Source organism: Artibeus jamaicensis, unplaced genomic scaffold, assembly GCF_021234435.1.
Source record: "Artibeus jamaicensis isolate MK-2021 breed Jamaican fruit bat unplaced genomic scaffold, CSHL_Jam_final contig_384, whole genome shotgun sequence".
NCBI lineage: Eukaryota > Metazoa > Chordata > Mammalia > Chiroptera > Phyllostomidae > Artibeus > Artibeus jamaicensis.
In genome coordinates, this window is record NW_026521810.1 from 5,751,998 (window position 1) to 5,764,570 (window position 12,573).

The 12,573-nt window shown below is 40.7% G+C and overlaps 1 protein-coding gene across 1 annotated transcript in view; it reads right to left on the minus strand.

The window, feature by feature from the left end:
* Positions 1-11,644, minus strand: part of FHL2 (four and a half LIM domains 2) — a 69,157-nt gene extending 57,513 nt beyond the window's left edge. Inside the window, exon 1 of the mRNA XM_037134264.2 lies at positions 11,392-11,644. The gene's annotated coding sequence lies outside the window, so the exon portion shown is untranslated. The remainder of the gene's footprint in view (positions 1-11,391) is intronic.
* Positions 11,645-12,573: the final 929 nt, after the last annotated feature.

Here is a 12,573-nt window from a genome sequence, read left to right on the forward strand (position 1 = left end):
GGAAAGGGTTGGGACAATGCAACTGGATACCTGCCCCTGAAACTCATGCCACATGCCTTGTTCCTGTGGTCCGGGGGCCCCTCCAAGTTTACCCCAGTCCCTCCACCTGGAACACTGACCCCTTTCACACGCTTCCTATCCTGGTGGCTCCTGAGCCATCCTCAAGTCGGAGGGTATTTGTGTATATATAGGGGCAACCTGATGCCACTCAAGATGAGGTCTGACATAGTTCAACTGCCACAGATTTGGGAATCAGGGGCCTTGCTGAGCTGTGGACCCCTTCTAATCTCCCCCTGTCTTCCTGGCTCTGGAACTGCCTTCAGACCCTTTCCAGCCCCTGAGAGCTTGGAATCATCCCAGGCACCAACATGACTTGGACACCTGCTGCACACCACCCTCCATGGCTGACACGTGGCCTCAGGGCCCAGTCTCCTTGATCCTGGTGAATCAGGTTGCCCTGCTGCTGGCTGGCATTTCCCCAGCCTCCCATCACTGTCACCTGTGCTGCTGGGCCCTGAATACCTCACTGGAGCACCCTGAGTGAAGTCACCCAGCCTGTCCTGGTGCCTCTTGCGTGTTAGTGGGCTCTTCTCCACCTGCTGTGTTACTGTGGGGCATCCTGGTGCCGGGAGTGCCCCAGAATGTGACTCGGACCTCTCTTCCCAGACACCTCCCCACCATGAGCAGCGTGGCCTCCAAACAGGTCATTTCCACTTTGCAACCTACTTTTATGGAATATTTATGGTTTCTTGAAAGTCAATACTGTGGGTGAGGATAAAGGGAGACTGAATATTTTAAGACTTGGCTCATTAAGATAAAGTGCTTTGTAGAGTTAACTGTGATTCTTTGGCATCCTGTGCATTGCAGGGCACAAGGGGACAAATTGTCCAGGTTAGTGTCACATAAAATCCGAAGCTGAGATCCAAGCTTTTCATCCTCCCCTCATTGTAACAAAGGGAAAAAGATCTGCGAAACACAAAAGGCTGTACTGTGTGCTAAGTAGTGCAGTGGGCAGGAGGTTATGACAGAATAATGACAGATTATGACAGAAGCAGACGTGGGCTAATCCCAAAGCTGCCCACATTCTCATCCCCAGAATTTGTAAGAGGATTTTACAGGTGATTAAACTGTGGGCCTTGATGAGGGAGATTATACTGGATCATCCAGGTGAGCCCCATGGAATCACAGGGTCCTTATACTGGAAAGAGGAGGCAAGAGAGTCAGAGTCAGAGATTTGAAAATGTTAACTCTGGCTTAGAAAGTGGAGAAAGGGCCATGAACCAAAGAATGTAGGAGGCCTGTGCAGGCTGGAAAAAGCCAAAAATTAATTATTTCCGGAGGGCAATTCTTGCCCTGCCGGCCCTGACTTTAGCCCAGTGACAGCATTTCAGACTTCTGACCTTCAGAACTGTAAGACAAAGTTGTGTTGCTTTCAGACAACAGGCTGGGATGGTTTGTTGTAGTGGCAGTGGGAAACTAAAATGGCTACCACAACTACATCTTCTTAGTTAAGTAAGGATACTTTTCTGGATTTTTCTCTGTTACCTCAACTGTAACCGGGACTGCTAATAATGCCTACGTCAGATGGTCGTTGTGAAGACAGGACAACGTGAAGCAAACCCACAGCACGCTTTATGGCACACGGTGTGTGCTCCTCAATGAATGGTAGCTATTAGTGTTTTTACTGACTTGTGGGGTCCTTCCAAGTGCCTTAAGAGGTTCTTGTCCTCTTTATCCTCTTTAAAGAGTAGGCTCTGGGAAGGTGATTTCTAGCCTGGGCACGTTGTATGTGGCAGAGCTGGGATCCAAGCCCAAATGGCCCAATTCCTAGGTCCCACTTGTCTCTTGTAGCAAAATGCAAATGTAGTGAGTTTTGAAATGAGGTTTAAGTTGTGGTCAGGGAAACATTAGACTTGGCCTGATAAGACTACTTTGTGATGGATGTTGGTATATAAATTACAGTGACAAGCTGTAAAGCATTTGAGCCTTCTTTTTCAACAAACACTTATTTAGGACCTAGTTTGTGCCACTCACTATTGTAGGTCCTGAGGAAATCTCAGTGAACAAAATAGCAAGTCTCTGCTGCAATTGGAGCTCACATGTTACTCAGGGACAGATGAACACTAATACATATGTAGCTATGAGTGTGGATATGTGTGAGACAAGTGCTTTGAACAGAAGTAGATCAGGGTAAGGAGCTAGACAGTGTAATTTTAGCTGGGGTGGGTGTATCTCAGATGCAGTATGAATGAAAGAGGAAGGAAGTTGTGTGATTTTCTTGGCACTGATACCAGCAAGTGAAAATACCCTGGGGCAGGGCAGTGGGAGGAAGGGCGGTGTGACTGCAGGAGCATCCGAAGTGGACAGGGAGAAAGGGAGGACATGAGATCAGATTCCCAGGGCCTGGGTCAATGTAGGACTCTGTAGGTTATGTAGTGTTGAGATTGTGTTTTGATTTGGGGTGCCATTGGAGAGTTATGAGCAGGTGAGAGACGTGATCTAATTCGTTATGGAAATGATAACAAATTTTAAAAAGAGACTCGTGGTTCAGTTGAGCTGAAGTTGACCTGTGGAGCTGCCCAGCTGCTCCAACTGGCAGAGTTTTGCCACGGCTGCCCAGGAAACAGTGAAGCACTGTACACAAAAGTGGAAACAGTTCCGGGCGGGGTGCCAGGATCCTGCAGGAGCTGACCCCCAGCCAGACTGGAGGGTTTGCTACTGCTGCTGCTTAACAGTGGCTGAAGGCTCTGTCAATTCTTCTGTAGAAATTTAATTACTTAAATGATGTTGAACTTGTCACTGTGAATTCCAAGCTTCCTGACTTATTGAGAACTCTGTTTTGATTAGAAGGTCCTCACTCTGCCCTCTTCACTGTCCTCAGAGTTTTTCCATCTGAGAGTATTTTAGACTTGGAACTGTGGTTGTAAATATTTCTTCCCTCACTTGGATAGTTGCTGGTGCTTCTTAATTTGAGTGCCAACAAATTTGCACCTATTTATAGGATTTTTTCATTTTCGGTTTGCAGAAGTAGAGAGAAAGGTGCCTAAAAGGAGTTTGTCTCACCTACTTTTAAAATTCTTCACTTTCTTCCATTCTTCTCTCTAAAAGTAAATAAATAAAATCTAAAAAACAATAAAACTTCTTCACTTTCATTCTGTTGCATGCACTTTGTAATTACTTTACTGAGTCTAATTGATTTAAAGTGTTGCTGGCCTCTGTCTTGGAAGGCATAATGTTTGGTTCATAATTCAATGTAATTAAAATTAAGGTTTTAAAATAAGGAGGTTATTCTCTCTAACTTGTATTTTTTGTTATTTACTAAATTAAGTTAAAAGAACAAAATGGTGTTGTTTTCTAATGGTTAATTAAGAAATTCTGAACTAAATTGGAGAGCTTTTGAAAAAGCTTACACCATTTAGAATTTACTCAGCATCTCCAATCTCTTTCCTAACCCCCAACCAAACACACACATTCACACACACCGCCCACACTCACAGACATGTACCACACACTCACACACAGACTTTGGTGAATAAAAACTTCCAAGTCAGAGGATTTATTCCTCAGAGACACATTATCATGAAATATTAGGGTTTATTGCAACAGGGTTTATTGCAATTAGTGTTTATTGAAACCATTCTGTCCTTGGGCTGTACATCAAAGGGTGGGGAGTGGGTTTCAGACCTGTTCGAGTCAGCATCACAGAGGAACAGGACTGGAGACAAGGGACACTTCTGGCTCCTTTCTTTGTATCTTAATGCTTCCTATGCCTGAGTTAAACACAGCAATTTAGTGGATATTTACAAGCAGCTGTTGTGTGCAAAGCACTGCGCTAGCTATTGGGGTATGAGCAAGGAGTGAACACAACCTTCCCATGTTCTCGAGAAGGTACTAGAGATAAAGGGAGAATTTTTTAAAGAAGGGGGGTAATTTAAAAGCCCTCACTCCTTTTTCTGGTGAGATCCTGTTTTCATGGTGGAGACTTTCCCAATAGTCTCTGGTCAGATGCCTGTCACTGCTGGCAGTGCACTGTCTGGGTTCATACCCGAGCTGCCCCGCCTCCTGGCTCCGAGCCCCTTTACCCCTCAGCACTTCGGGGTCCTCATACATGGACGAGGAACTCAGAGCCATCCTCACAGAGCTGCTTCGAGGGTCACCATGCGTGTGCACATGTGCATATGGTGTGCACTCCAGAGCCAGCTTCTACTACTTCCCTAACTCAGAGCTTCATTTTATTTTAAATTTAGAATTCAAATAAGTACTAGTTCAAATTCTTTAAAGAGAAGATTTTTTCTTTTTCAGACTGTGGAGCAGGAGACCTCTTTATTTCCTCTTACAAAATGTTGGATTTTAGAAATGTCTCAAAAAAACCAAGAAAAGTAGCCATTGTCCCCAGTGCTTGTTCCTGCTTCCCAACACATATTTAGCACACCATCTAATACACGCAGGACACACCTTTCACCTGGCAGGACAAATCCTATTTATTTCCAAGTCCACGCTGTTCACATCCTTCCCCACCTGTCTTGGCCTTTTATAAGTTTTTTACTTCCTTTAGGCTCCCTACCTTTTTCTATGTAAATTTTACCTCAAGCATATTTTACCTAGTCGAGTAATATTCCTATACACACAAGTAATAGCCATTACACACCATTCCTGTAGGACCTGAGAATTCAAACCACACTGTTCACTGCATATGGCTTTAATATTGCTCTCTCATATTATTCTAATGTCACTAGATTATGAAATCCTTGAAGCCAGACCATATTTTTAAAAATATTTTAAATTCTCACCTGAGGACATGTTTTCATTGCTTTATAGTGAGAGATGAAAGGTGAGAGAGAAACATCGCTATAGTAAGAAAGAAATATCCATTGGTTGCATCCCATACACACCTTGCCCAGGACTGTAAGTGCCCAGGTGGTGGGTGGAACCACAACTTAAGTATAGGCCTGACTGGGAATAGAACCCATAAGTAACCTTTCAGTTACAAGAGGATGCTTCAACCACCTGAGCCACACCAGCCAGGGCCAGACTGTATCTTTAACTTGGTTGCAACTTCTATAGGGGATAACACTGTTCTAAACCTGTTTTCTTATCTGAAAACAGGAATAATAATAGTAGTAATATTTATAGGGTAGTTGTGAGTGTTTAGCTAGTACATAGTTGCTGGATATAGCTATCATTTAATAAATTTTAGCTACTATTTTTTAATGTTCATCTGAGGACATATTTTCATTGCTATTTTAGAGACAGAGGAAGGAAGACAGAGAAACATCAATTGATTGGTTGACTGAAAAGAGAAGCATTGATTAGTTGCTGCCCATATGTAAGAGCCCAGACCAGGGATAGAACCTCAACCTAGGCCTGTGTCCTGACTGGGAATAGAACCCACAACCTTTTGGCTATGGGACGATGCTCCAAACAACTGAGCCTCACCAGCCAGGGCTTTAGCTACTATTTTTAAGAGGCTGACCATTCTGATTGTTAGTTATAGTTTTTATAATTGGCAATAATTAGAATGTTTTATATTTGCATGGAATTTTGCAATAAAATTTTTTATGATTAATCTCAGTGTAGAAAATTTATCAAACTATTTAAAATGTAGAGAAAATATATAATTATTACCACCTTTATCCCTTAGAAATAATACTTTTATATACATATATTACACAGTTAGAATCATATATTATGAATATAGCCTTATATTTTGATTAAAAATTAAAATCTATGCCAACATTTTGATGTGTACGTATTCCATATTCTGGCTGTGTCCTAATTAATTTAACCATATTCAACTCTGGGCAATTGCACCTTTTTAAAAAATATATTTTATTGATTATGCTGCTATACTAATTCCATTTTCTCCCCTTTATTCCCCTCTACCCTGCATACCCCCTTCCACCCACAATCCCCCACTTCAGTTCATGTCCATGGGTTGTATGTATGAGTTCTTTGGCTTCTACATTTCCTATACTATTCTTAACCTCCCCTGTTTATTTTGTACCTACCATTTATGCTACTTATTCTCTGTACCTTTTCCCCCACCTCTCTCTCCCACTCCCGTGCTGATAACCTCCATGTGATCTCCATTTTTGTAATTCCATTTATGTTCTAGTTGTTTGCTTAGTTTGTTATTGTTGTTGTTATTTTAGGCTTGGTTGTTAATAGCTGTGAGTTTGTTGCCATTTTACTGTTCATATTTTTGATCTTCTTTTTCTTAGGTAAGTCCCTTCGACATTTCATATAAGGGCTTGGTCATGATGACCTCCTTCAACTTGACCTTATCTGGGAAGCACTTTATCTGACCTTCCATTCTAAATGATAGCTTTGCTGGATAAAGTAATCTTGGATGTAGGTCCTTGCCTTTCATGACTTTGAGTGCTTCTTTCTAGACTTTTCTTGCCTGTAAGTTCTCTTTGGAGAAATCAGCTAAGAGTCTTATGGCCACCCCTTTTTAGGTAACTGTCTCCTTTTCTCTTGCTGCTTTTAAGATTCTCTCATTCTCTTTAATCTTGGCTAATGTAATTATGGTGTGCCTTGGTGTGTTCCTCCTTGGGTCCAACTTCTTTGGGACTCTCTGAGCCTCTTGGAATTCCTGGAAGTGTATTTCCTTTGCCATATTGGAGAAGTTCTCCTCCATTATTTATTCAAAAAAGTTTTCAATTTCTTGCTCTTCCTCTTTTTCTGGCACCCCTATGATTCGGATGTTGGAATGTTGAAAGTTGTCCCAGAGGTTTCTGAGCCTCTCCTCATTTAAAAAAAATTATTTCTTCTTCATTCTGTTCTGGTTGAATGTTTATCTTTTTTCCTTCTGGTCCAAACCATTGATTTGACTCCTGGTTTCCTTCCTGTTATTGTTGGTTCCCTGTATATTTCCCTTTATTTCACTTTGCATAGTTTTCATTTTTCCCTTTATTTTGTGACCATACTCAACCAATTCTGTGAGCATCCTGATCACCAGTGTTTTGAACTGTGCATCTGATAGGCTGGCTATCTCTTCATTGCTTAGTTGTATTTTTTTCTGGAACTTTGATATGTTCTTTCATTTAGGCCTTTTTTTTTTGTCTTGGGTCACCCTTATGTAGTAAGGGACAGAGCCTTAGTGTTCACCGGGACAGGGCAATCACATCACTGTGTTGTGACACTATGTCAGGGAGGAGTCCGAGAGCAAACAGTGCTGCTTGCTCTGTTCTCTGCTGGCTTTCAGTCACTTTCCTCACTACCCACAATCAAATTGAGCCCTTCTGGTGCTGATACCCAGTGGGTGGGTTTTGTATATTCTAGGACCTTGTGGGTCTCTCCAATGAATTCTCCTGTGAGTCTGGGAGTTCCTTCCATGGCCACTTCAACTCCCATAGGTGTTTTTAGTTGGAGGCTTTGAGGCTTTATTTCACCTGTGCAGAAACCCTGGGTTGAGTGCTCTGTCTCGCTCCCCAGTTGTTCCTCCTGGTTTATCTGCATGCAAATGTGGTACCATCCAGTCTGCAAGCCGCCACCTTTTCCGCCCCAGTCCTCCAGCTGCTGCCTTAAGAAGTGAGGCTTCTTCTGCTGGATCTGCATGAAGGGGGCAGAGACATCTGAAGGGACAGGGGCTGACTATTTTCATGTTAAGTAAAGAGCCTCTCGTTAAGGCTCTTTGTTTTTCTTTGTTTTTTTTCTTAGTATACAAACATGTGTTTACCACTTGTTAAGTAAATGAGTCCTCTTCACCTGGCTGCCTGTCTCCGCCCCGCCTACCAGTTTGGATGAATGTTTCTTCTTTAACTCCGTGGTTGTTGGATTTCCATACAGTTAAAATTTCTGTCAGTTCTTGTTGTTTTTGTTTTTAAATTTGTTGTTGTCCTAGTTTTGATTGTGCAAGAAGGCCCAGTGTGTCTACCTATGCCTCCATCTTGGCTGGAAGTCCTGGGCAATTGCACCTTTTATCATTTTCGTTATTACACATAATATGTTGCCATAGAACCCTTTGTGCCTCCATAATAGTTATTTTATCTTCCTACAAAGTAGTGAATAAGAGAGAAGTAGAATAATCAATATCACGTATTTTTCTATTTTGCGCTCATGTTAAACCATAGACTGACATTTTGAAATTAGTCTAGCACAGACTCTAGCCCAGGTGGAAGGTGCTCTTTACTTAACATGAAAATAGTCAGCCCCTGTCCCTTCAGATGTCTCTGCCCCCTTTATGCAGATCCGGCAGAAGAAGCCTCACTTCTTAAAATCCAAAATGAAATTCTTGCACTTTCTCTTTAAAATCTAATTACACAGCTTTCTTAATAAAACACACAGGGCATATTTCATCTGTTTTTGCCTTGGCATGGCTTTATTTCTATTTAACACTTTGGTGTTATTTTTTTTAATTTCTGTACTTTCTATATAAACTTATCTTTTAAATTCAAACAAAGCTCCAAATTGTAAAATTGTCCCTCAAGTTCAAATTAATTTTATTGTTATAAATTTACACTTAAAAATAAATGGTATTTATGAAAGACATCTGTTAAATACCAAATCACTCACACCTTATGTTAGTTTCTTTATATTTTTCATCCTTAATTTTAGTATGTCAAAGCCTAAGTGATGAAGGGCTGACAAATCAATAATAATGAAGAAGATCAGTAAGACAAATGGGGAGCATACAGACCAAGGCACAAGGTGGTTGAGCCTTTTTACTGTTCAGTAGGTAGCATTAATAGTGTAGAAACTAGCAGATCATACTTCAAAACAAGTTATATTACTTCAAAACAAGTAATAAAAATTACTTATCTAAATCTCAGTTTATGCTTTTTACTTCCAATCTATTTTATTGTTATGGATATTTCAATATTCTGGCTAAATAAAATAAGTCATAGTGTCATAAAGAGACAACCCATATTCAGTGAAAGATTAAATTCATAGTTAAAGTACATTGACTATAAATTGAACAAAAATGATAACCAAAATAACCTGTATTTATATATACATATCCATATGTACATACATATTCCTTAATTATAATTTATATTTCTTTCATAGTTTGTTATTTTGTGGTTCATCTTAAAGTACATTAATGTGCAACATAGTGGGAATATTTTCCCTCTCTTTTAAAGCTAGTATTAACTTAATAGTTGGCCTTACAATCAAGGACCTCTTAGAATAATTAAGATAAACAATAAGATACTGAGTATTTTCTTTTCTCTGCTAGTGTATTTTCTGTGGTAAACACATGGCTGTATACTAAGAAAAACAACAAAGAAAATCAACACTATGAATATAATTTCACCTCTTTCTTTGATGGTGTTAAAAAGAAGACAATGGACCCCACATGGAAATGCTTAGGCTAAGCCCCAAGTCACCAAAGAGACTTAATTAGTTTCACTTCTCCCAGAAATGGAACCTTAAACCAGTCAAACAGGAAACACCTGACCAGTAAAACTGAGGCTATCTGCCTGATGGACTGACTCCCTGCCATCCCCTAAGAAGAGTGACCTTGTAATAATCAACCCACTTCTCTGCCCATAAAAGTCTTTCTTACCCTGCTCCCTCCTGCCTATAAAAGTCTTTCATTTTGCACAGCTACTTGAAGCCCCTTTCTTTCTGCGAGATTGGATGCTGACTAATTTATGAATCATTGAATAAAGTCAATAAGATCTTTAAAACTTACTCAGTGATTTTTGTTTTTTAACAGTGAGGTGAGAGCGAGGACAGTTTAAACTTAAGAGTTTTTTGGCTATCTATTTTAAATATGAAATACTTTACAGACCTAGTAGAAAGTGTGTAGGTTCCCATTAAGAGTTGTGGGACTAAAAAGAGAGGGCTAGCCTCCAAGATCTGGAATCAATGGAGGACTCTGGAAACACCAATGGGACAAATGAAGTCTAAAAGTGGAAAATGTGCTCAAAGACCGGTGGCAGGGGAGCATCCAGGGATGCTCCCTGGGGAAGCACGGAATTTTTCATGGAAGTTGTACACCCAAATGTTTTCTTAATGTTAGAAAAAACCCTAGAAACTATAATCATTAAACACTTTCATAAAGTAGGATGGATCTCAAAATGTAATAGACTTGACACAGAACATCTTGTTATAAACCTAGCAGTAAGACAAAGTGAAATAACATTCCTCAACAAAACAAATAAAACAGAGAAGCTATACAGAGCAAATACATGAAAATTTTCTTTTAGGTTAGACTTGATAAAGTGCCTTGCATGGAGTCTGGCTAGTAGATGTTTATATGTATATGATAAATATTGAAATGGCCAAAAACTTCTTTTGATTTTTTTTCTGTATGATACCTCTAGAGCGCTTGGTTGTCTTTAACTTAATTTGAAATTATTTTGTTAGATTGTATTGTGACTGCTGTCATATCAGCACGCATTTTAAAAAACTTACCAAAATTGGTGAATTTTTGTGTGGCCATTTTAATATCAAAGGTGGAAGAAAATACACAACATTTTTGGCATATTATGCTTTATTATTTTAAGAAAGGTAAAAACACAACTGAAATGCAAAAAAATATTGTGCTATGTACAGAGAAGGTGCTATGATTGATTGAACGTGTCAAAAGTGGTTTGTGAGGTTTTATGCTGGAGATTTCTCGCTGGAAGTTGATAGTGATCAAATCAAGATGTTAATTGAGAACAATCAAAATTACACCATGCTCTTGGAGATAGCCAACATACTCAAATTATCCAGATCAATAAAGTTATTGAAAAATGTGCTTTTTATTTTATGGAAAAAAACTAAACAAACTTTTTGGTCAACCCAATATATCATTTCATCAGTACTAACATTATTTATGCCATTGGCTCAAGCATTACTGAGTATTGTGAATTTCACATATATTTTGCTTTAGAAGTTAGTTAAACATTAATGCACTCCCTTTTTAAAACACGTAACAGCTATGTGCACTTTCAAACCATCAGCTGTAATAAGTCATCTTGTATAAACATAGTTTCCCAGCATAATCAAACTCTTCAGTAACTTGCCTTTTCACCCCAGGGTCTCTGAAGACCCTGCCAGGGAGAAAAAGCTCCAGAGCTCTGGTTTTTTCCCCCTATCCAATGTTTATTTTTAATTTTTTTCTTTTTCTCTCCTCATTGAAAAACAAGCTGTGTGGTGTTCAAAACTCAGTGTAAATTCTGATTCCCACTCAGAGAGGGTAAGGTGAACCAGGGCCCTCCCACATCCTTTATATGCCTGCAGGCTCCTGCTGTAGCTCTAGGAGGGCAGGTACTGTTCTTCCCTGCAGATTATGGGGCAGGAGTTGTGCCACTGCCACCTGGGTCTCTACTGGGACCGAGTCGGAGGGTCCCTCCCAGGGCATAAAGCTTGCACAGCTGGTGTCTAAATCAGGCAGACACAGCGAAAGAAGATGTCAAGGAAGAGGTAGGAGGAAGAGAAAACTGGGGCCCTTACCTGTCTGTCTTCTGCTCCGGCCTGACCATAGGGGACAGCGTCAGCTCAGGGCTAACCACTCTGCTGGATCACCGCAACCGCGTGTGCAGCTGCTGCCAGCTGCTCTCTCTGCCAGCAGGGCTATAAATAAGGCACGTCCAGAGCACAGGAGATAAGAAGTCAGCCCCTTGCTCCCACCTGCCTTGTAAGGTATTCAGATGGGAAGGGGCTGCCAGCTCCGCATTCAGCCTGCCTGTCTCAAGGACATCCCAGGGCTTGCCCATATTCCAGCCATCCAAAGGGCAGCAAAAGGGGGGCAGTCACAGAATGAGGGAGGAATCTCACATTGTCAGACAAATGGCAGAGCCTCCAGGCAGGCTGCCTGCAGCAAGTCCTTCAGATTAGGTGGCTGGCACCAAGGCACAGAAGCAGGAAGAAAGTAGTCCCAGGCCACCCAGCACCTCTGCGGGGCGATAGGGATTTTCAACACTGCCTCTTGGAAAGAGCAGGCTGGCCCTGCTGCCCTGACTCCAGATGCATTTGCTTGGGTGAAAAAGATTCTAGGGAAGATGAAGGGGTCGGTTTAATAAACTCTGGGCATACAGGAAACCAGAAGTGGAATGCATTTACAGAAATTCCTCTATCTCCCATCTCATGTATGCTTATGAGGGCTTCTTGAGCCATAAATCATTTTCTCTATAGAATTAAAACAGAGAAATCTTACTAAAGCCTTTTAAAACCATATGCTTGAAGAGGAGAGAAAAGCCTGATTTGGGGGAACAACAATCCCTAATCACCCTTAGATTTCTTATTTCTCAAATTTTTTATTTCTGAAAGTCATCTGCTTGGTGGTAGAGGTGGGATGGGGAGGATAGCCAGGGCCAGGTGCTCTAGAGGACTATTTGGCAATGGCTGTTTGCATTATCACAGCAGTTCCAAGTCCAGGAATTTATCCTCAGGAAAAAATCATGAATGTGGGCAGAGATATAGCTAAAGGGGCCTTTCTTGCAGCTCTTTTAATAATTGGACCAAGTTGGAAAACATCTAAATGTCTAACAACAGAGACTGGTTAAGTAAGGAATAGTGTAGCCACAAAGGAAACATTGAAACCTTTAGAAACATCGTAGAAGAATATTTAACAATATGGAGGCAATATTATAATATATTGGTAATAAAAAAGCAGGTCACTCTATGGGGAAAATA